The following is a 21,045-nucleotide window of genomic DNA, read 5'->3' as shown; positions in this document are numbered from 1 at the left end:
AATTAACTTTATTTATTTGAAAGCCAAAGAAGAAAGAGAGAGAGCTTCCATCTGCTGGTTCATTCCCCAGTGTCTGCAACAACCAGGACTGGGCCAGGTTGAAGCCAGCAGCCTGAACTCCATGTGGGCCTCCCTTGTGGGCAGAGGGACCAGGTACTTGTGCCACCATCTGCTGTGCTGCCTCCCAGAGCACACATAAGCAGGAAACTGGGATGGGATGTGGAGCTGGACTTGAACTCAAGATATGAAATGTGGGTGTCCCAAGCAGCCGTTTAACCACTGTGCCAAACACCTGCCCTTCTTTCCCTCTGTTTTTCTTTTGGTACTTCCAGAGGGACAGGATATACAAATGTGGATAGTTTACAGTTTGATTTATACTGGAATTTCTTTTTCTTTCTTTCTTTTTTTTTTTTTTTTTGACAGGCAGAGTGGACAGTGAAAGAGAGAGACAGAGAGAAAGGTCTTTCTTTTGCCGTTGGTTCACCCTCCAATGGCCGCCGCGGCCGGTGCGCTGCGGCCGGCACAGCACGCTGATCCGATGGCAGGAGCCAGGTGCTTCTCCTGGTCTCCCATGGGGTGCAGGGCCCAAGCACTTGGGCCATCCTCCACTGCACTCCCTGGCCACAGCAGAGGGCTGGCCTGGAAGAGGGGCAACCGGGACAGAATCCGGCGCCCCGACCGGGACTAGAACCCGGTGTGCCAGCGCCGCAAGGTGGAGGATTAGCCTAGTGAGCCACGGCGCCGGCTATACTGGAATTTCAGTATCCTCAAATCCTTGCTAAGGTCAATGACACAGGTAGGGGCATAAACCAGTGACAGGAAATGTGAAATAGGAAACCAGAACTGGGTAAAGAAAGGATTCCAATTACATGGGACGAATGAGTGTGCCCGGTCCTGGACTGTACACAGATTGGGACAGTATGCCTGGGGCCAGAACAGCGCCCACCTTGGTTATCATATCATTGTGCTTATCATTTGGTGACTTTGGAATACAGTTCTCTGAACTGATTCACCTTTGGACAAGCAATTTCAATCTGTAAGATTCTGATAAGAACTAAAGCTACAAGAACCCTTTACTTCACATAGTTCATGGGGTCATTTGTCATTGGTTCTAGCAAATGGATAGCTTCCTGTTTCCTGTACCAGCACAACACACGCCCAGAGCCACTGCAGCTGCACAGCACCCACGAGGGTCGTAACTCTCTGACAACAAAGGACCAATGCTCCAGCCCTCTTCAGGGGTCCAGAAGCGACTGGACCCAAGTGCTTCTACCGCTGCCCTCCTGGCACGGTCACGGAGATCGCTTACAGCAGCAGCCAGCATGTGTGACCAGCTTTGAGCACAATAAGCCATGGTTCCCGGATACATTCCAGACCATCGAAGAACTGGGTCCTTATCACAACAGAGAACATCAGTCCCTTCCATCCTCCTGGACTTCACTAATGTGACGCCAACTGCGAGATCGTGCAGAATCTTCTCGGGTTGCGTTTCTTGTGCAGTGCTGACTGTGTGTGTGCTCAACAACCTGGGCATTCCTGGGGGCCACCGTGACCAAACCAAGGGCCAGGTCAGCTGCTTCTCCTGTCACTCCATCGTCCTGATAAAGCTTTGTTTTGAGCAAATTATACACATATGCGGGTCCCATGGCAGCCAAACCGAAGTCCACATTGCCAAAATGATATCACTGCTTAGGCAAACAGTTAATCATATCACCACCATGACTGACATCAGTGAGGCTGGGTGCACAGGGACCTTTACCTCTCCTGGTCCTGGAGAAGTGTCCTTGGGCAGGTGTGTCGCCGAGGACAGCAATGCTTCCCCCTTAGGACCCTTACGGGTTATACCCAGTATGGCTGTAGTGGCACATTTTCCCCACTTAGTGACCCTGGCCAGTCATTCCAGGTTATCTCTGGGAAACTGGTCACTGGCAGTCTCCCAGTGCATAAGAGTTTTCTCTAACAGTTATGGTGCGAGATATAGAATTCTGTACTGCGTCCTTTGTGCTGTTTTAGAATCAAGAGGTCTGTTTGTTTCACTTTAAGAACTGCAACTCAACAGCCATTTTGCCACTTAAAATTTTAATCATGGGGCTGGTGTTGTGGTGCTGTGAGTTAAGCTGCCACTTGCATTGCCCACATCCCATATCAGAGTGAAGGTTCAAATCCCACGGCTCTAGTTCTCATTCAGCTTCTTGCTAGTGCATCCTGGGAGGTAGAGGAAAATGGCCCGAGCAGTTGGCTTCCCGCCACCCTGAGGGAGACCTGGATGGAGTTCCTGGTTCTCAGCCTTGGGCTCTCCTTGTCCAGGCTGCTGCAGGCATTGGGGAGGGAACCAGTGGATGCAAGTGTTGTCTTTTGTCTCTGTCATGCTGCTTTTAAAATAAACAAATATATACAGCTGGCACCGTGGCTCACTAGGCTAATCCTCCGCCTTGCGGCACCGGCACACTGGGTTCTAGTCCCGGTCGGGGGGCCGGATTCTGTCCCGGTTGCCCCTCTTCCAGGCCAGCTCTCTGCTGTGGCCAGGGAGTACAGTGGAGGATGGCCCAAGTGCTTGGGCCCTGCACCCCATGGGAGACCAGGAGAAGCAGCTGGCTCCTGGCTTCGGATCAGCGCGGTGCGCTGGCCGCGGCGGCCACTGGAAGTGAACCAACGGCAAAGGAAGACCTTTCTCTCTCTCTCTCTTTTTTTTTTTTTTTTATTTTTGACAGGCAGAGTGGACAGTGAGAGAGAGAGACAGAGAGAGAAAGGTCTTCCTTTGCCGTTGGTTCACCCTCCAATGGCCGCCGCTGCAGCCGGCGCACCGCGCTGATCCGATGGCAGGAGCCAGGAGCCAGGTGCTTTTCCTGGTCTCCCATGGGGTGCAGGGCCCAAGCACCTGGGCCATCCTCCACTGCACTCCCTGGCCATAGCAGAGAGCTGGCCTGGAAGAGGGGCAACCGGGACAGAATCCGGCGCCCCAACCGGGACTAGAACCCGGTGTGCCGGCGCCGCAAGGTGGAGGATTAGCCTATTGAGCCACGGCGCCGGCGGAAGACCTTTCTCTCTGTCTCTCTCTCACTGTCCACTCTGCCTGTCAAAAAAAAAAAAAATATATATATATATACAAACATAAATCCGTCCTTTAAAGTTTAATCACTTTAAACTCTGGTCCTTGGCTCTGGCGCTTTGCTTGATTCAATCTGTGCATTCTGCACTGCATCCTTCGTGTTCACATTTCTGCATCCAATTTGTCTAGCACAAACCCTTCAAGCTGTGGCTCGTCTTCTCCCAGAAGAAAAACAGTTCCAGCCGTTGAGGTGGTCATGGCCACATTATGGCCACACCATGCTATCTGTCAGCCCAAGGCCTGTGCCATCTGCCAGGCCTCCTGCTCCCTGCATGTGCTGCTCAGGTTAATTTGTCTATTTTTAATGTGTCTTGAGTAGTTTTTAAAATATTCAATAGACAAGTTTGGAAACTATGTTTAATTTTAGATGCCAAATGTATTAAACAAGCTCTGGGAGCTCGTTACCAAGAGCTGTGTAATACTCATCGTCATGGCAGAATGTTATTGATCACTTATGTTTGGCACAATTCTCGTCCATTTATCTGTTTTAACGTCACGGCCGGTGCCGCGGCTCACTAGGCTAATCCTCCGCCTTGCGGCGCCGGCACACCGGGTTCTAGTCCCGGTCGGGGCACTGGATTCTGTCCCAGTTGCCCCTCTTCCAGGCCAGCCCTCTGCTTGGCCAGGGAGTGCAGTGGAGGATGGCCCAAGTGCTTGGGCCCTGCACCCGCATGGGAGACCAGGATAAGTACCTGGCTCCTGCCATCGGATCAGCGCGGTGCGCTGGCTGCAGCGTGCCGGCCGCGGTGGCCATTGGAGGGTGAACCAATGACAAAAGGAAGACCTTTCTCTCTGTCTCTCTCTCACTGTCCACTCTGCCTGTCAAAAAAAAAAAAAAAAGAAAAGAAAAAAGAAAAAGAAAACAGTGAGTCATAGAGAACTGATGTAAGGTGCCCAGGTCACCGGTCACCCAGCAAGGAAGCAGAGAGCTGGGATGAAAATCCAAGCATCCTGGACTCCGAGTCCAAGTTCACAACCTACGACGCACACACAGCATGGCCAGAGCAGACATGCTGCTGCGTGCTGTGATGAGCCGATCTTCAGTGAAAGGAGACGCTGGGAGCAGACACAGGGGAATGGTGGTTCATTCTCCTCTCCACTCACAGAATGACAATTTTCTGTCATTTATCACTGGCTCACGCTCACGACATCCCAAGAGCGCAGGTCTCAGTCGATGGTACCTTTTGATTCTGAAGATGAAGAAGTGAAGCTGGGAAGGAGAAAGAGTGACTTCAGTGGGGACACTGGAGGAGCCCCAGTCTAATGCTCTGCAGTGATGGGACGTCCATGTATGGGTTCCTCTTCATGTTGTACTCTCAGCCTAAGACTTCAGCGATCTGGTGTGATGGAGCACTTCAGAAGTGGCGACCTAGCAAGAAGACAATGGAATGGCTTCCATTCCCACGATCAGATGGCATCAGGTCAGCTGGATGGCACTGCTCTGGGGCCTTAGGGCAGCTGTCCCTGTCCACATCTCCTCATGGCCCTTGGTGCATCCAGATGGACTGCAGAATGTACTCCAATTGCTGCAGGATGGGGAGATCTTCTTCTCCCCAGGCAAGCATCAAAGACTTGAGGTTCAGTAGGTGGAGGTAGACCCCAAAAGACTGGTGCCAGACTGGGTGTCCAAGAAAAGCTCTGAGGGACTGCAGGCATTGCTCTTCTTTCTCTGGGTCCCTGGAAAGAAGGGTGCACACTGGGGATGAATGAGCTCCCCAACTGGGTTGGCACCAACTTCAGGCCCTGCTTCCCTGGAGCTGAGCCACCTGGGGCCACTGTGGTCATGGATGAAAAACAGGATAAGAGTCTCTCGTCACTTCCCAGAGAGATCTAGGCAGTGAGGGCTGGCTCTCCTCCTGCACCAGGCACAAAGCTACCATCCAACCGTGCAGGTGCCTCGCACACCCACCACACCTGGCGCTCTCACACCTTCCTTGTCCACTATGATGGGCACCAGGTCACCCCTTGGAGACCCCCCCTTTAAATGCATCTTTGTGATCTGAGAGTCAGAAGTGATGATCTCAGGAGCATGTCTGGATCCGTGTGTGAGGTGGGTGGGGTGGGGCAGATGCGCAACCTCAGAGAAGGGAACCGGGAGAGGGGGTGGCTGGGGTAGAGGCAGGGAAGCAGGGGAAGAAGAGGCAAACAGACAGGATAAGAACTTCCCACCTGTGTCTCCACCGTCTTCCTTCAGTCCATTTTCTGTCGCTGTAACTGAACTCTGCAGACTGGATGATTTATAATGGATGAAGGTCTGTTTAGCTTCTGGTTCTGGATTGAGGGAACCGTTCCCTGGTGAGGGGCTCCTCGCGGGTGGAGACTCTGCAGAACCCTGAAAAGGCCACAGCATTACACAGCCAGACAGCAAGGTGCCAGCTTGGGTCTCTTCCTTTTCTTTCTTATTTTTTTAAAGATTTATTTATGTATTTGAAAGTCAGAGTTACACAGAGAAGGAGAGGCAGAGAGAGAGAGAGAGAGAGAGAGAGAGAGAGAGAGGTCTTCCATCTGCTGGTTCACTCACCAGATGACCGCAATGGCCAGAGCTGCTCCGATCTGAAGCCAGGAGCCAGGAGCCAGGAGCTTCCTCTGGGTTTTCCCATGTGGGCGCAGGGGCCCAAAGACTTAGGCCATCTTCTACTGCTTTCCCAGGCCATAGCAGAGAGCTGGATCGGAAGTGGAGCAGCTGGGACTAGAATCAGCACCCACCTGGGATGCCGGCACTGCAGGCGGCAACTTTAGTGCTGTGCCACAGCGTGGGCCCCCCTCTTCCTTCTCTTACAAAGATGCCAGCTTCTACATGAGTGCTGGTTTGAGTCCTGGCTGCTCCACTTCCGCTCCAGCTCCCTGCTAATGTGCCTGGGGCAGCAGCAGAAAGTAGTTCAAGTCCCTGGAACTCTGCATCCATCTGGGATGGAGTTCCTGGCCCCTGGCTTCAGCCTGGACCAGACCTGGCCATTGCAGCCATTTGGGGAGTGAACCAGAGGGTGGAAGATGGATCTCTCTCTCTCTGTCTCTCCCTCTATTTTTAACTCTGCCTCTCAAATAAATAATAAATAAATATTTTAAAAGAAAGAATTGTAAGTCCACAAGTACAGAGGTTGTAACGGAAATCAATGTGAGGATATTTTAAAATGTCCATGGAAAATGGAATTGAAAACTGCTTAAAATTTTTTGAAATCCAAGTGTTTTTTTTTTTTCATAACATATGTTTCCATGAACTTTTTAAAGACCCTGCAACACTCTACCACAATGCCCAGAAGGGCTTACTTCTGGAAACTTCTCACCAACTCAAAGCATGTCAGTGCCTGCTTGGCTGAGTCTTAAGTAACTGTTGGGTATTTATAGGGAAAATGGATCGTGGTGTTGGCAGAACAGTGAGCAAAGGAGAGGGTGGTGGGGAGCCGATGGCTTCAGAGTGCAGAGCAATGGATGGTAAAAGTCACCTGGGCCCCAGAGAGTGCTCTGAATTGAAGACTCCGGCTTTGGAATGAAGACTTGACAGGTGGAAGGTCAAGGCCATGTAGCCCCATGAGCTGAGGAGAAGGTTGAGGAAGATCCAGTCATGGGAGGCAGGAAGGTTGGAGAAGACCACCCCAAACTGGATGCACTCAAAGATTCAGTTCCTCTGCATTCTTGAGACCCCAAAGAGTCACGCACTGTGATTGGAAGGGGACTACGGGAAATGGCAAGGCCCTCCCTGGGTGGAGTTATCACCATAGGAGGTAAGTAAGCCTCTTGGTAGACCTTCATAGAGGATGGAAGTTTTCTGGTGAAAACAGGGCAGTTCTGATAAAACTGGCAAGGACATGGCTTCCCAAGGGCACGCCACAGACGTAAGCTTGGCAAGATGTGAATAGCAATGATGGAGAAAGACTCTCCGTGTCAAGTCACACTGGGAAACGCTGGGTCAGACAAACTTGAGCATAGGCCTCTGTCTGTCTCTGTCCTCCAGCGGGTCTCAGAATCTCTAAAATGAGAACGTGCCTCGTGCATCTCTTAAAGGGATAGGCAATGTGTCCCCCCCAACATTTTTTTAACGATTTATTCATTTATTTGAGAGGCAGAGTTACAGAGAGAGAGAGAGAGAGAGAGAGACAGAGAGCAAGATCTTCACCTGCTGGTTCATTCTCCAAAGATCCTTAATGGCTGGAGCTGGGCTGATCCAACAAGCCAGGAGCTAGGAGTCTCCTCTGTGTCTCTCAGGTGGGTGCAGGGGCCCAAGCACTTCGCTATCTTCCACAGCTGCCGATGGCCTGGGAGCTGGGTTGGAAGTGGAGCAGCTGTGACTTGAATTGGTGCCCACTTGGGATGCTGGCACCATAGACGGAGGCTTAGCCTACTACGCCACAATGCCGGACACCCCTTAACACAGCACTTTCTTTCTTTTTCTCCTTCCTCCACACAATCACCTTTATTGTCTTTTCTTCCCTTTCTTTTTCTGGTAGAACAACTCATAGCAATTGTGTTCCACAGAACACATTTTGGGATACTCTTTCAGAAGCAAATCTTATTTGTATACAAGGAGTCTTCAAAAATTTTATGGAAAACACTGATTACAAAAAACTGCAAAGATTTCAAAACTTTTTTTGCACCAAAATAACCTTTTAATTCCATTTTTCCATGAACTTCTTGAAGTGTCCTCATACAGAGCAGTTGTGGAATGCTAAATTTAATAGAAATAAATTAAATTCAGTTATTCTTTTAAAAATTTCTCCAGGAATCAAGAGTTTTGATTCTGGAAATGTGAAGACATTTCAGTGTTAGGAAATTATGAGGCAATTCCTAACATACACAGGCAAAATCAGAAAAAAATTGTAATCTCAACAAATAATGAACATGTTTCTGGTAAGTTAAAAAAAATCCATTCCTGATTTAAAAGTCAAAAAACTAAGGCTAAGAAAATTACTCCTTAATGCAATAAAGATGATGCATAGTAAATTAAGACAACAGCACTGATGTTACTCCATCAATGTGGTTCTTGAGGTTGTACAGAGCTCATGAAGCAAAATGGCATTCGCACATGTAAAAGAGAATACTATCATTATCTGCAGGTGGTATAACTATCTTCTTATGGGAAGGAAGAAATCAATTGAAAAAGTATTAGAATTATTCAATGAGCGAATAATGGCTCTATGCAGGATTGTTTTCCAGATGAATAGTTCAAATGAAAAGCTTTTAGAGAAAAATGATGGCAATCCCCAATGGCCCAGAAAAAAAAAAATAGAATGTATATAAAAACCTCATAAGATGGCATGGGAGCCATCTGAAGGAAACTATGACCTTTATTGAAAGACATTAATAGGCTCTGACTAAAATAGACAGCCATGCATTCCTTCCGGATGGAAAATTTGAACACTGTAAAGATGCCCAATATTACCCAATGAAGTTACAGGTTTAATGAACATGGAATCCAAAATGGGCTTATTTAGTTGTTTATCACAATGCACCTAAAATTCATCCAGAAAAAGAAATAGTTGAGAATAACCTTTAAAAGCTTGGAAAAAGTGATGATGGAGGATTTAGCCCACCAGGAATGAAAGCTTATTATAAAGCAACAATAACGTAAGCACTGCAGTCATGGGGCAGGGTACAGCAATGGGACAATGTAGCCTTGAAATAGATCCTGCGCTACACAGCCTTGTGTAAAACACACACACACACACACACACACAGAAATGAAAGTAAACATACCAAAGAGTTAACTGGAGGTTTATTTGGGTGGTGGGTTTGAACTTTTCTATGACGGCCATGTGTTGTGTGTGTAGGTGTATGTGTGTGTGTGTAGGGTCCTGCGTGTTGGTGTATGTGTGTAGGGAAGTGTGTATGTATGTGTGTGGGGTGTGTGTGTGTGTATAGGTATGTGTGTAGGTATGTATACAGAGGTGTGTGTATGTATGTATGTGTGTGTGTAGGTGTATATGTAGGTATGTGTGTGTATGTGTGTTTGTACACAAATGCCTGCACTTAAAGACTGTGCTCTCTCCAATAGAAGACCAGCCCAGGGAGAGAGTACCCTTGTGCCATCGTACTAATCCTCTTCCCCAGAGTGAGAGGCTGTCAGTGAGGAGGGGTGGTGACAAGGGCTCAGGGAGGGTATGAGGGAGACAGGGACCCTGAAAGGAAGAGGGGTACGAGCCGAGAGGCATCCGGGGGCCCAGGTAATGGTAATGGGCCATCCGGATGGCTGCCAACTTCACAATTTGCCCTCGGCTGGGAATTACAAGCCCAGGAAGCAGCAGAAAGTGGAGGGCTCTTTGCCTGGCAAAGGGGCTTTGTTCTGCAGTTACAGTGCTGCCATGCGGGTTAAGTAAGTGGAGACATAAGGCGCCATGATGGGCAAAACTTGCCCCCAGCGGATTCAACACAACCCCCAGTGGGCGAAATGGAGGGAGATGTTTCCAGAACTTGTCCCTAAACACGGCTGTGAGCTGCTCTTGCTGGGAAACCCATTGTGGGCTGTGTGACTCCTGGCTCGGGAAGCCTTCCAGGGGTTTCCTGAGGTCCAGAGCAGGCAGAGTGGGCCTGGGGAGATCCCACAGCATGTCAAGGTGTTGGCTTCTCAGACTTCACCCCCCACCTGCCCAGGTAGGGGGCACTGTGCAGGAAGCAGAGGGCACTGCGTTCCAGCCCGATTCCACACTTGCTGGGCACCTGTGCAAGGCACTCAGCCTTTGCTACCTGCAGAGCCTCCCTCTGTGGGATGCAGGGAGTGACCTGATTTCCCTGTAGAAGCTCCTCTTGGGGGAGGTATTTGGCGTAATGGTCAAGACATCACTCGGGATGCCCACATCCCGCATAGGAGTGCCTGGGTTCAAGTCCCAGCTCTGCACCCAGTTCCGGCTTCCTGCTAATGCGCATCCTGGGAGGTAGCAGGGATGGTGCAGGTGGTTGGTTCCTGCCACCACATGCGAGATCTAGAATGAGTTCCAGACTCCTGACTTGGACTTGACCCAACTCTGGCTGTTGCAGGCACTGAAGGAGTGAACCACCCTCTCAAAAATAAACAAAAATTTACAAAAAACAAACATTTTTGACATGCAGAGTTAGTGAGAGAGAGAGAGAGAGAGAGAAAGGTCTTCCTTTTTCCATTGGTTCACCCCCCAAGTGGCCACTATGACCGGTGCACCACGCTGATCGCAAGGCAGGAGACAGGTGCTTCTCCTGGTCTCCCATGGGGTGCAGGGCCCAAGCACTTGGGCCATCCTCCACTGCACTCCCGGGCCACAGCAGAGAGCTGGACTGGAAGAGGAGCAACTGGGACAGAATCCGGCGCCCCAAATGGGACTAGAACCCGGGGTGCCGGCGCCGCAGGCGGAGGACTAGCCTAGTGAGCCGCGGCGCCAGCTGTTTTGTTTTTTGTTTGTTTGTTTGTTTTTTAAGAAAGAAACTCCCATGGCCTCCAAGGTGAGGCTTTTCTATAGCACCAGTGAGGAATTTTGGCTCAGACCAAAAGGAAGAAAAATTAAGAAAACCCTAAGCCAGACTTGAGCAACAATTGTCTCTGTCAAACCCAAACAGCTCTGCAAATTCAGGAATGGCTGCGGGGGATGGAGGGGGGGCCAGGCCTGCCATGGGGGAGGAGGAGACAGCTCTCTGCCTCAGGGTCAAGGGTCGCTGGGCAATGTGGTCCTTTGATGAGAGAATCACAGACTTGAGAAGTGGGGAGGCCCCACTTTCACAGGGAGAAGTGGGGGCTGTGTCCCACTGGATCAGTGGTGATTCTCCACAAGGACCCAGCCTGGGACTCCCTGCCCTGTCCCACCTCGCCTGGCTTCCAGCTGTTCTGGGGCAGGTGTGAGGATGGTGTTACCACCCCAGTATGCCTTCCTAGTTCTTTGCTCATGGTTTTTATTTTAAGAGCCAAAGAAGGGGCCGGCACTGTGGTGCAGTGGGTTAAAGCCCTAGTCTGCAGTGCTGGCATCCCATATGGCCGCCAGTTCTAGTCCCGGCTGCTCCACTTCCAATCCAGCTCTCTGCTGTGGCCTGGGAAAGCAGTGGAAGATGGCCCAAGTCCTTGGGCCCCTGCACCCACGTAGGAGACCTGGAATAAACTCCCGGCTCCTGGCTTTGGATCGGCTCAGCTCTGGCTGCTGCAGTCATCTGGGGAGTAAACCAGCAGATGGAAGACCTCTCTCTCTCTGGCTCTACTTCTCTCTGTAACTCTTTCAGATAAATAAAATAAATCTTAAAAAAAAAGGATGGAAAATATATTTTAAAAAAGAGCCAAAGAAAACACATGTGGGAATTCTGAATCTTCCTTGGTTTCAGTTTTCTTTTAAAGATAACTTCAGGGGCCGGCACTGTGGCATAGTGGGTAAGGCCACCACCTGCAGTGCCGGCATCCCAAGTGGGTGCTAGTTAGAGTCCTGGCTACTCCACTTCCGATCAAGCTTTCTGGTGTGGCCTGGGAAAGCAGAGGAAGATGGCCCAAATTCCTGGGCCTCGTACCCACATGGGATACCTGGAAGAAGCTCTTGGCTCTTGGCTTCAGATTGGTGCAACTCCGGCTACTGTGGCCATCTGGGGAGTGAACCAAAAGATGAAAGACCTCCCCCCACCTCTCCTTCTCTCTCTTTCTCTCTCTCTGTCTCTGTAACTCTGCTTTTCAAATAAATAAATCTTTAAAAATACATAACTTCAGGGAAATATCTAGGTCAAGATAGCTTAGTGGGATGACACTTTCAGAATCTTCTGTTCTCTAAATGTAGAGTGAAGAATGATTTGAAGTAAAGGAAAAACCAAAAGACACAGGAACACCTGGACTCAAGATCAAGCTCAGTGTTCAACAAGCATCACGAGACACAGGCCCCCATGGGCATGGATGAGGCTAGAGTCTGGGGCTTTGGGTCTGGAATCAGGTGGAAGACTGCCCATGGGCTCTTTTCACATAATGAGGGGGATCGAAGGACCCCATGTTGGGTGGGGACACATCCGGGCTCACCACGGGGCGCTGGGATGGGACAGGGCTCTCCTGCCTATGAAAGAAGCCTGAAGCAGCTGCTGCCTGGGCTTCCACTTGCCACAAGCCACATTTTAAGGCAGGCAGGAGGAAGCAGACACAGCCACGTAGCCAGGTCCTGGGCAGTCCCAACCCCAGATGCTGTCACATGGCCAGAGCCAGCTCCAGGTAGAACTTTGAGTCCTAGATGGTAGACTTGCCCATGGAACTGGGGCTGCTGGGTCAGAGTGGAGCCAAGAGGGAAACTACTGGAGAGGGAGGGAGGGAAATGCAACAAGGAACACAGCCAGCCTGGGCTCCCGAGGCCCTGGCAAACCCCAACCCAACACTCAGGAGGAAAAGGGATACTAAGAAAGATGGCAGGGGCTGGTGCTGTGGCACAATGGGTAAAGCTGCCACCTGCAGTGTTGGCATCCCATACGTGAGCCCATTGGAGTTTTAGCTGCTTCACGCTCAATACAGCTCCCTGCTAGTGCACCTGGAAAAGTAGCAGAAGATGGCCCAAGTGCTTGGGCCCCTGCACACATGTGGGACACCTGGAAGAAGCTTCTGGCTCCTGGCTTTAGATAGGCCCAGCTCCAGATGTTGTAGCCATTTGGGGAGTGAACCAGTGCACGGAAGACATCTCTCTCTCTCTGTCTCTGACTCTGCCTTGGAAGGAAGGAAGGAAGGGAGGGAGGGAGGGGAGAGAAAGATGGCCAATAAAACCCACAAGTGAGACAATGTGTTTAAAAGGAGAAATAGGCCGGCACCGCGGCTCAATAGGCTAATCCTCCACCTAGCGGCGCCGGCACACCAGGTTCTAGTCCCAGTCGGGGCGCCGGATTCTGTCCCAGTTGCCCCTCTTCTAGGCCAGCTCTCTGCTGTGGCCCGGGAAGGCAGTGGAGGATGGCCCAAGTGCTTGGGCCCTGCACCCCATGGGAGACCAGGAGAAGCACCTGGCTCCTGGCTTCGGATCAGCGCGGTGTGCCGGCCGCAGTGCGCCGGCAGCGGTGGCCATTGGAGGGTGAACCAACGGCAAAAGAAGACCTTTCTCTCTGTCTCTCTCTCTCACTGTCCACTCCGCCTGTCAAAAAAAAAAAAAAAAAAAAAAAAGGAGAAATAAATGTAGGGGAGAGACCCAAGAAATTTGAAAAATAAAACTTGGGGGAAATTAGAGGCAAGATCAGATAGACACGAAGAAAATCAACTCCAGACCTTGGTAAGAAAATACACAGTTATGGGGGCAGTGTTTGGCCTGGAGTTTCAATGCTTGTTAGGACATCCACGTCTCATATTGGAGTGCCTGGGTTCATCTCTTGGCTCTGGCCACCAACTTCTGCTTCCTGTCAGTGCAGACCCTGGGAGAGAGTGGTGATGGCTCAAGTGACTTGGTTCCTACCACCCACATGGGAGACCTGGACTGAGTTCCTGACTCCCAGCCTCAGCCACCCACCCAGGCGTTTGGGGGAAAGACAGCAGATGCACGCTCTCTCTCTCAAATTAAATAAATATTGTAATTGCATAAACTCAATAGTCAGGATAAAAATTAGTTGGACACAGATGAAGAAATAGTAATGACAGATTACTGAGAACTTCTTCCAAAAAGTTTAATAAATGTGACAGAACTTATGAGAAAGTCAACTTTATGGCAGACTATAATATATGCTTGTGGGGAGCAACTGGGAGCAACCCGGACTGGACTGAGTTACTGGAATTAAGACTTATTCTATGCATCTGCTCTCCCACAATATGGCGCTGGGAGAGAAGAAAACAGCTTCTACGCAGCTGCCTCTTGCCAACTTGAGTGATGACCTCCAGGAGCTGATCCTGCTCCTGATTGGAGGAGAGCAGCGTACTCGGCGTGTGGGCAGCCGAGTTACGATTGGCGGAAAAGGACTATAAAGGAGGAGAGAGACGGCATGCACCAGGAACATCTAAGGGGAACACCTGAAGGAACACCTGTGCAGCCCCCGAGAGAGCCGGCCGGCGGTGTGCCGCTCTCCCGCGGAAGTGGGGAATGTGGCAGGGGGAACCGCCCTTCCACGGAGGTGGAAGGGTCGGTAGCCAACCCGGGAAGAACCAGCAGCAAACCCGGGGAGGGCCGAGCAGACGAAAGAACAGCGCAGGGTCCTGTGTCGTTCCTCCACGAAGACGGGGAGCGACATAATGGTGCCGTGACTCGGATATGAAGCCTAGGCAGGGTTTAGTGTCGTTCCTCCATGAAGACGGGGAGCGACAATGCTGAATGGAATATGGTTCCAGAAGATGAGAATAGGGGCAATGGTAGAGAACAATTGGAACAGATAATGGCTAGGACGCTTTCATATTTGAAATAAACACAAGTTGGGCAATGCACCCTCTCAGGTGCACCTGTGGGGTGCTCACCTTCCCTGTCACTGCAGACACACAGCAGGTTGCTGTGACCTGGGCTGTCCCACTTAGTGGTCACAGGTGCTTTCTAGAATAGGTGTGTGAGGGGCCTGAAAAAGCCATGGGTGGAGTGAAAAGCTTTGCTCAACGTCGTAGGGTCGCAAGTAGCAGACCTGAGCTTTGCTCACAGGCAGAGGTGTCCAAGCCAGGCTGGCTGATCTCCTGTCCCGTTTGTCTGAGACTTTCCCCATTGTGCTCAAAGTCTCACGTCTTGGGCAACCCCACAGTCCTTGGAAAACCGGCACAGTTGGTCTCCCTAGGTCAAGTACATGAACTTTAGAATTTGACAGATCTCAATTTGAGTTCCATTTCTGCGCTGCCTGTGAGTGCCTTGAATTTCTTATCTGCAAAAGTGAGATTAGCAGAGCCCACGTGTGGGCTAGATCGTGATTCATGTAAAGCACTGAGCCCCACACCTGGCGCCTGGCAGGCACTCGTAAACGCCAGCTGTTGTTATTTATGTCGTTATGATACAATCTGTGTTTTCCTCACTGTGATGTTTCACTTCCAACAGCCCTCACCACTGGGATTAAAGGGACAGTTGTCATGTTTTAGGTCAATGGCTCCACATCAAAATCAGCAGGGAGCTTGGTTAAAACCTGGATTCTCACTCACCATTGTCTCAACGGGAGCCTGCTGGTCTGCAAGAAGTCTGCAAACTGCTTACAAGCCATTGAGACTCTAGCCCACGTCACAGTCAGTGTGGTGGGCAGTGTTGCTGTGTAGGAATGTTTGGAGATGTGGCAGGCCTTGGCTTAAGGTTTAGCTAGCTGGGAGAGGGGAAGCCCCCACTTTTTTTTTTTTTTAAGGTTTGAGTTTGCAGAAGGGCAAAACCGTGAGGCAAGCTGCTGAGAGCCCCGCAGAGATTTCTAAGCTGCAGGGCGAAGGCAGGATCCCCACTGCTGGAGGGCGGGGCTTGCGCTTCCCCCACCACACTTCTGGCAGCTGTCCCAGCTCCCACCTCTGCTGAGAAAGGCATTCCTTCCCCATGACCTCATCAGAAACAGGCCAGCACTTCCCAGGGCAGATTCTTCCTCCACAGGCCCCCCCCCCCCCCGCAGCAGACTGTGGGGCTGCACGCGTTCAGGCGCTGTTCTCTGAGCCACAGAGGAGACCCCGCTGCCTGCCGGGGAGTGAGTCAGCGCCAGGAGCGCCTGGCTCAGGGCAGCTTTCTCAAATGTTTAGAGGCTGCAGACCAGTGAGCAATACACCTGTAAGCATTTTCTCACAATGAGAAAAACACATTAACAATGAGCAAAACAGCACACTCATTCTTGCTTCCATGCCCCTTCCCTTTCAAACTGACACAGCTACACGAAAGAAAGTACGAGAAAAGAAGAGATGGTGTCTCAGCTTGTCTGGCGCAGAGGACAGATGTAACTAGATGCTGCGTCTTCTCTCTGGGTGGACGTGGGTGCTGTTCCGCAGGCCAGGATTCTGCCAGAAAACAACTCAGAAATGCTGCCCCAGCGAGACAAGTCTAACTGGACGCAGACAGAGCTGGGTGGTGGTATGCCTTTGTTGCACACAGGTCTGGTTCCTGCTCGGTGATGGGTGGTGGGTGGAGTCGGAGGTCACTGGGGGCGGGGGTGGGTGGGGTCAACTTAGAGTCCTGTTATCCAGAGCAGTAGCCACCAGCCACCTGTGGCTATTCCATTTTAAATGTAAATGAATTAAAAATTCACATTTTCAATTGCTGCAGCTGCGTTTCAACCGCTCAAATCCAGGTGTGGCTAACAGTTATCATGTTAGCGCGGGTGAAACCTCCGCATGCAGGAAGTTCACTTGCACCACTGGCCTAGAATGGAAAGTGCAAGATGCCATCCTACCGTTCCCCTCTCCACAGCGTGCCCAGCTCGCAGCCTTTCCTGCGAACCATGCTGTATCTTCTCCAGCTTTCTTGGAGAGCCGGCGAGGCTCCACTGACTTACAAATGTGTGACAAAGCATGTGCTTCTTAGTGTTTTTTTTTTTTCCCTAATTTATCTATCCATTGGAGAGGCAGAGAGAGAGCGTGAGAGCGAGAGAGAGAGAGACACACGTTCCATCCCTTTGTTCACGCCTCCAATGCCCAAAGCTGAGAACTGAGAACTCCGTCCAGGTCTCCCACGTGGGTGGCTGGGAGGCAGCTACGTGAGCCATCACCTGTTGTCTCCCAGCGTGAGCATCAACAGGAAGCTGGAATCAGGAGCAGAGCTGGGACTCAAACTCACAGGCACTCCCAGAAGATGCAGACATCCCAACCAGCAGTTTAGCTGCAAGGCCAAACACTCATCCCCAGATTTGAGATTTAATTATTTTTTTGGTGCTGTGATCCATCTGGCAGCCTGGAGAAACCTATGGGCGCCCCTCCCAGAAAAAGTGTTTTAAATATGAAACACAAAATACAAAAGATTACAAAAGAAACTAACTGAGTTGAGATACAGCTTTCCAAGTATTATAGAATAAGTGCTTAACGTAAAGATATGCTTTTGAAAATGAATGACTCAAATATTGAGATGTGGTGGCAAATATTTTTGGCTTATAATTTTATAGTTTTACTGTAATTTTAAGGTAGTGGTGAAAGTAAACTCCCATTTTGAAAAGTTTGTAATTGCTATAATGAAATATAAAATAAATTATTATCTATTAGGTGGGAAAGGCACAGACCCTGCCAACATTATTGTAGTGTGTTGATTCCATTCATAATGGAAGGAAATACAGTTTCAGTTCCTCATTAGTAAATTTTTTTTTTCCACCCAAATTCATGAACTCACTGAGTTCTGATCCCTTAGAGCTTAGGTCTTGGTGAAGGATCCCTGAACCAGGTATTCTGTGACGTCCCTTCTGGATTTGCCATTTTAGGGCCACATGAAAGCAAGTCCTCCAGACTGCTCATGCATTCCTGGACTATCAGTGTGCCAAGACTGAGGGTCCTTTCCCGTGACCCCTCTTCTTCAAGAACTTTCCATGTAGTTGGAGAGGTTTGGTGCAGGGTGATGGGGAGTCTGCTGGGAGGGGGGGTCACAAATGAAGAAGGGGTCAGGAGAAGACGGAGGACACCTCTGTCACTTCCTGTGGTGACAATGGCCACGAAGAACACAGCAGCCACACCACGAGCTCTGTGGATGGAGCCGGAGGATCGGATAGCCAGTGTCCGAAAAGGACAGCCTTTCCTCTCAGGCCCTCCTCCCCCCACTCCCAGATGCTTTGTATAGTGACCCTGCTGGCTTCCAGGACAGCTTTTTGTCTTTTTCAGAACAGACAGAATGCCCGAGTGTGAAGGGGGACTTTAAACACACCTGCCGCAGAGCTGGAGTCAGCACGTACAGCCTTGGCTCTGAAGCGAACGCGTCCTCATTTCTTACACAGCCAAGCCTTGGCCAGGGAAATCGATTTACACAAGGATCTGTTTCCCATTGATAAGAGACATGAGCCCGCCATGTTCTTCTGCGAGTCTGGACAGATCACAAAGTCAGTCAAACGCAAAATCAACTGGCCAGGCAGGCAGCACCCAAAGCAAATTTGATTTTCCATTTGTCAGCATTTCGCCATCTTGGAGGCACACAGAGTCTCTGCCCCCCTTAAGGTCTCCCTCTGGCAGTGCCTGTGCCTGGCCAGCCAAGAAAACACACTTGATTCTTCCCACAAAGGCCACTCTTGTATCGCTGGAAGGCATGCTTCCACTCTTACCATCCTCTATCACTCACTCACTCATTCTGCAAACAATGACTCAGTGCTCACTGTGTTTTCAGCTCAGCAGAGTACATTAGGGGAATGGGAACTACCATATACTGAGTACCTTCCATGCGCTAGGCACAGGGTGATAGATTTTCCCTTCCTCATCACAAGCACCCCGTGGTGTTGCAAAAATTGTCCCCAGTTTTAGAAAGCAACAGCACAAGGCTCAGAAAACTAGTTAGTTAACTATCTATAATAAGTCACCAGCTACTTCAGTAATTAACCTAGAAAGGAAAAAATGTATAATATGATTTTTGATTCTCTGGGAGCTGACAGTCTTGATAAGGATACAGCACTGAGGTAGCTGGGGACAGCTACAGCTGGAACAACAGATACGAAGAATAATTAAAAAGCAATGCAAAATAGCATGGTCATACTTCAAAAGGGAGGGAGATAACAAGAGATCATTGCAGACTACTGGGACGGAGAGTGAAGATGGGCTGACTTGAAAGGATGAAGACACGGGTATCAGGAAGGGAGCAGAAGGGGACATTCCAGGCAGAGGGTGGCAGCAAGCAAAGGACTCAGGAGGTGAGGAGAGCAGGCCAGGAGCACACAGGGCTGCTGGAAGGAAGGGGGCTCCTTGGCGTAATGCCTTGTGTGAAGGAACAAGCAGGTGCACGAGAGAATGAAGGAGTGAGTGCATGGATGCTGGTGTGTGGGTGGGTTGAATCTGGCTAGATGTGATCAGACTGGATTACAGAGGGCTTTGATTGACAGGTGCACTCACGGGAACACCCTGGACTCCAGGCCTCTGGAGTCTACACCACACGGCTCTGGAGACTTGGTCTGTGTACAAGGGAATCAGACCACTGTTCTCGATTCTTTATTTATAAAAAATCCCTTAGTCAGAAGTATTAAGATGATGCACTCAAAATCCAAGCTCACAAAGAATGCAAGGAAGCAGACATTTTTAAAATGCATAATCACAAAAGCTCTAAGCATCCCATGATACAAGAGTAGTTAGGTAAATTACAGGGTGAGCTGGAGACAGGGAGATGAGCTCAGAGGCTGTGGAGGTCACAACAATGAGTGGTGTCAGAGAACCGACAACAGGAGTGGAGGCAGGTGGATGGATTCTACATGTTAGAGCTGGACTCTACAGGACACGGTGACCGACTGATGGGCGAGGCAAGTGTTGAGGATAATTAGCACCTGGTTTCCAGCTTGGGCATTTGCTGAGATGGGGAAATCCAGAGGAGGAGCTGCTGTGCATGGGGAAATAACAAATCTGGCTTTTAATAGGTTGAGTCCGGCATCCAACGAAGGTCATTCATGAGACCGTTGGCTGTGTCTGTCTGATGTTCTGAAGAGAGAGTTGGCTAAAAACTGAGATTTAAAAAGTAGTAGCTAGCCGGCGCCGTGGCTCAATAGGCTAATCCTCCACCTTGCGGCGCCGGCACACCGGGTTCTAGTCCCGGTCAGGGCGCCGGATTCTGTCCCGGTTGCCCGTCTTCCAGGCCAGCTCTCTGCTATGGCCAGGGAGTGCAGTGGAGGATGGCCCAGGTGCTTGGGCCCTGCACCCCATGGGAGACCAGGAAAAGCACCTGGCTCCTGGCTCCTGCCATCGGATCAGCGCGGTGCGCCGGCTGCAGCGGCGGCCATTGGAGGGTGAACCAACGGCAAAGGAAGACCTTTCTCTCTGTCTCTCTCTCTCACTGTCCACTCTGCCTGTCAAAAATAAAAAAAAAAATAAAATAAAAAGTAGTAGCTTACAGCTGGTAGGCAAAGGCATGTGAGCAGATGGCATACTCCAGGCATCCTCTGCAGAGGGAGATGTGCAGTTAGAATAGAGCCTTGAGGAACCCCCACCATTCAAGGGTGAGTGGAAGAACAGAGCCCAGAACGGAGGCGGAGGAGTGTTCAGAGAAGGAAGAGAAAAACCAGGCTGGGGGAAGACTGTGCTCAGCAACTTCAGCTGGTGCGATGAGGTCAGGTGAGAAAAGGACTTGGTGTCCACTGGATGTAGCAACCAGAAGGTCCTTGATGGCCTTGGCAGGGACGACGTCCACGGCATGGTGGGACTGAAACCGACCAAGCATCTGAGAACCCTTTGGGAAGAGTCCAGCCAAGCTGTTGAAGAAGTTAGCTGTGATAGGGTTCAGAGAGCAAAAGGAACAGTTGAAGGGGAACAGAGGGTAAGGAAAAATTTTTTGTGGAGACAGAACAGGTAGAAATATCTTTAAATGCTGTCAGGAGGAGAGCCAGTGGGAAGGACATAAAAATGACCTAGAAGGACACATGTCAAAAATGTTGACAGTAATAACTTGTAGGTAAGAATGTTCCAAAGTAGCTTGATGTTTTGATGGAGTTTCTGTAGTACCTGTTTTACTGCCACACGTTTCTCCAACGTCTACACATTTACATATAGTATCGTTCCAATGCACAGCTCGGATAAGTGGGAAAACCCTACTGCTCATGTTGGGCAGTGGAGCGTAGGCTGAAGTGTGGCGAGGGTGGCAACTCCTGGTGCCCGGCACCCAGGATGGCCCAGAGAGCCACACCTTGGAAGGTGTGTACAAAAGCCCCTTCTGCCCATCACGGGGCTGCCTGTGTGAGGACCACCATGGGGTGCAGACACGTTTCCATGGAGACCAAGGCAAGGTCATACCATGCATTGCCACTTTAGCCTTGGTCTCTCGCGTCTGTCATTCTGGAGGAACATCCACCATATCTTAAAGACACTTAGACCTGGATGAAGAGAAACTGAGGTCCCCAGCCTAGAGGCAGCAGTCACTTGCCGTCCATGTGAGCAAGCCCAGGGAGATGCCAGCAGGCACTGGGCTGCCACTGCCTGGGAGACATGGAGCCAGAACCTCCAGTCGAGCTGCTTCCAAATTCCCAAC

General features: G+C 50.3%; 1 pseudogene; it reads right to left on the bottom strand.

The window, feature by feature from the left end:
* Positions 1-272: 272 nt before the first annotated feature.
* Positions 273-16,359, bottom strand: LOC149123140 (26S proteasome non-ATPase regulatory subunit 1-like; annotated as a pseudogene).
* Between the last annotated feature and the right edge of the window lie 4,686 nt (positions 16,360-21,045).

This window comes from Oryctolagus cuniculus, chromosome 12, assembly GCF_051225735.1.
Source record: "Oryctolagus cuniculus isolate XC-2025 breed Fujian yellow rabbit chromosome 12, ASM5122573v1, whole genome shotgun sequence".
In the NCBI taxonomy this organism is placed as follows: domain Eukaryota; kingdom Metazoa; phylum Chordata; class Mammalia; order Lagomorpha; family Leporidae; genus Oryctolagus; species Oryctolagus cuniculus.
Note: the sequence above shows the minus strand (reverse complement) of the source record. Positions and strands in the feature narration are given on the sequence as shown.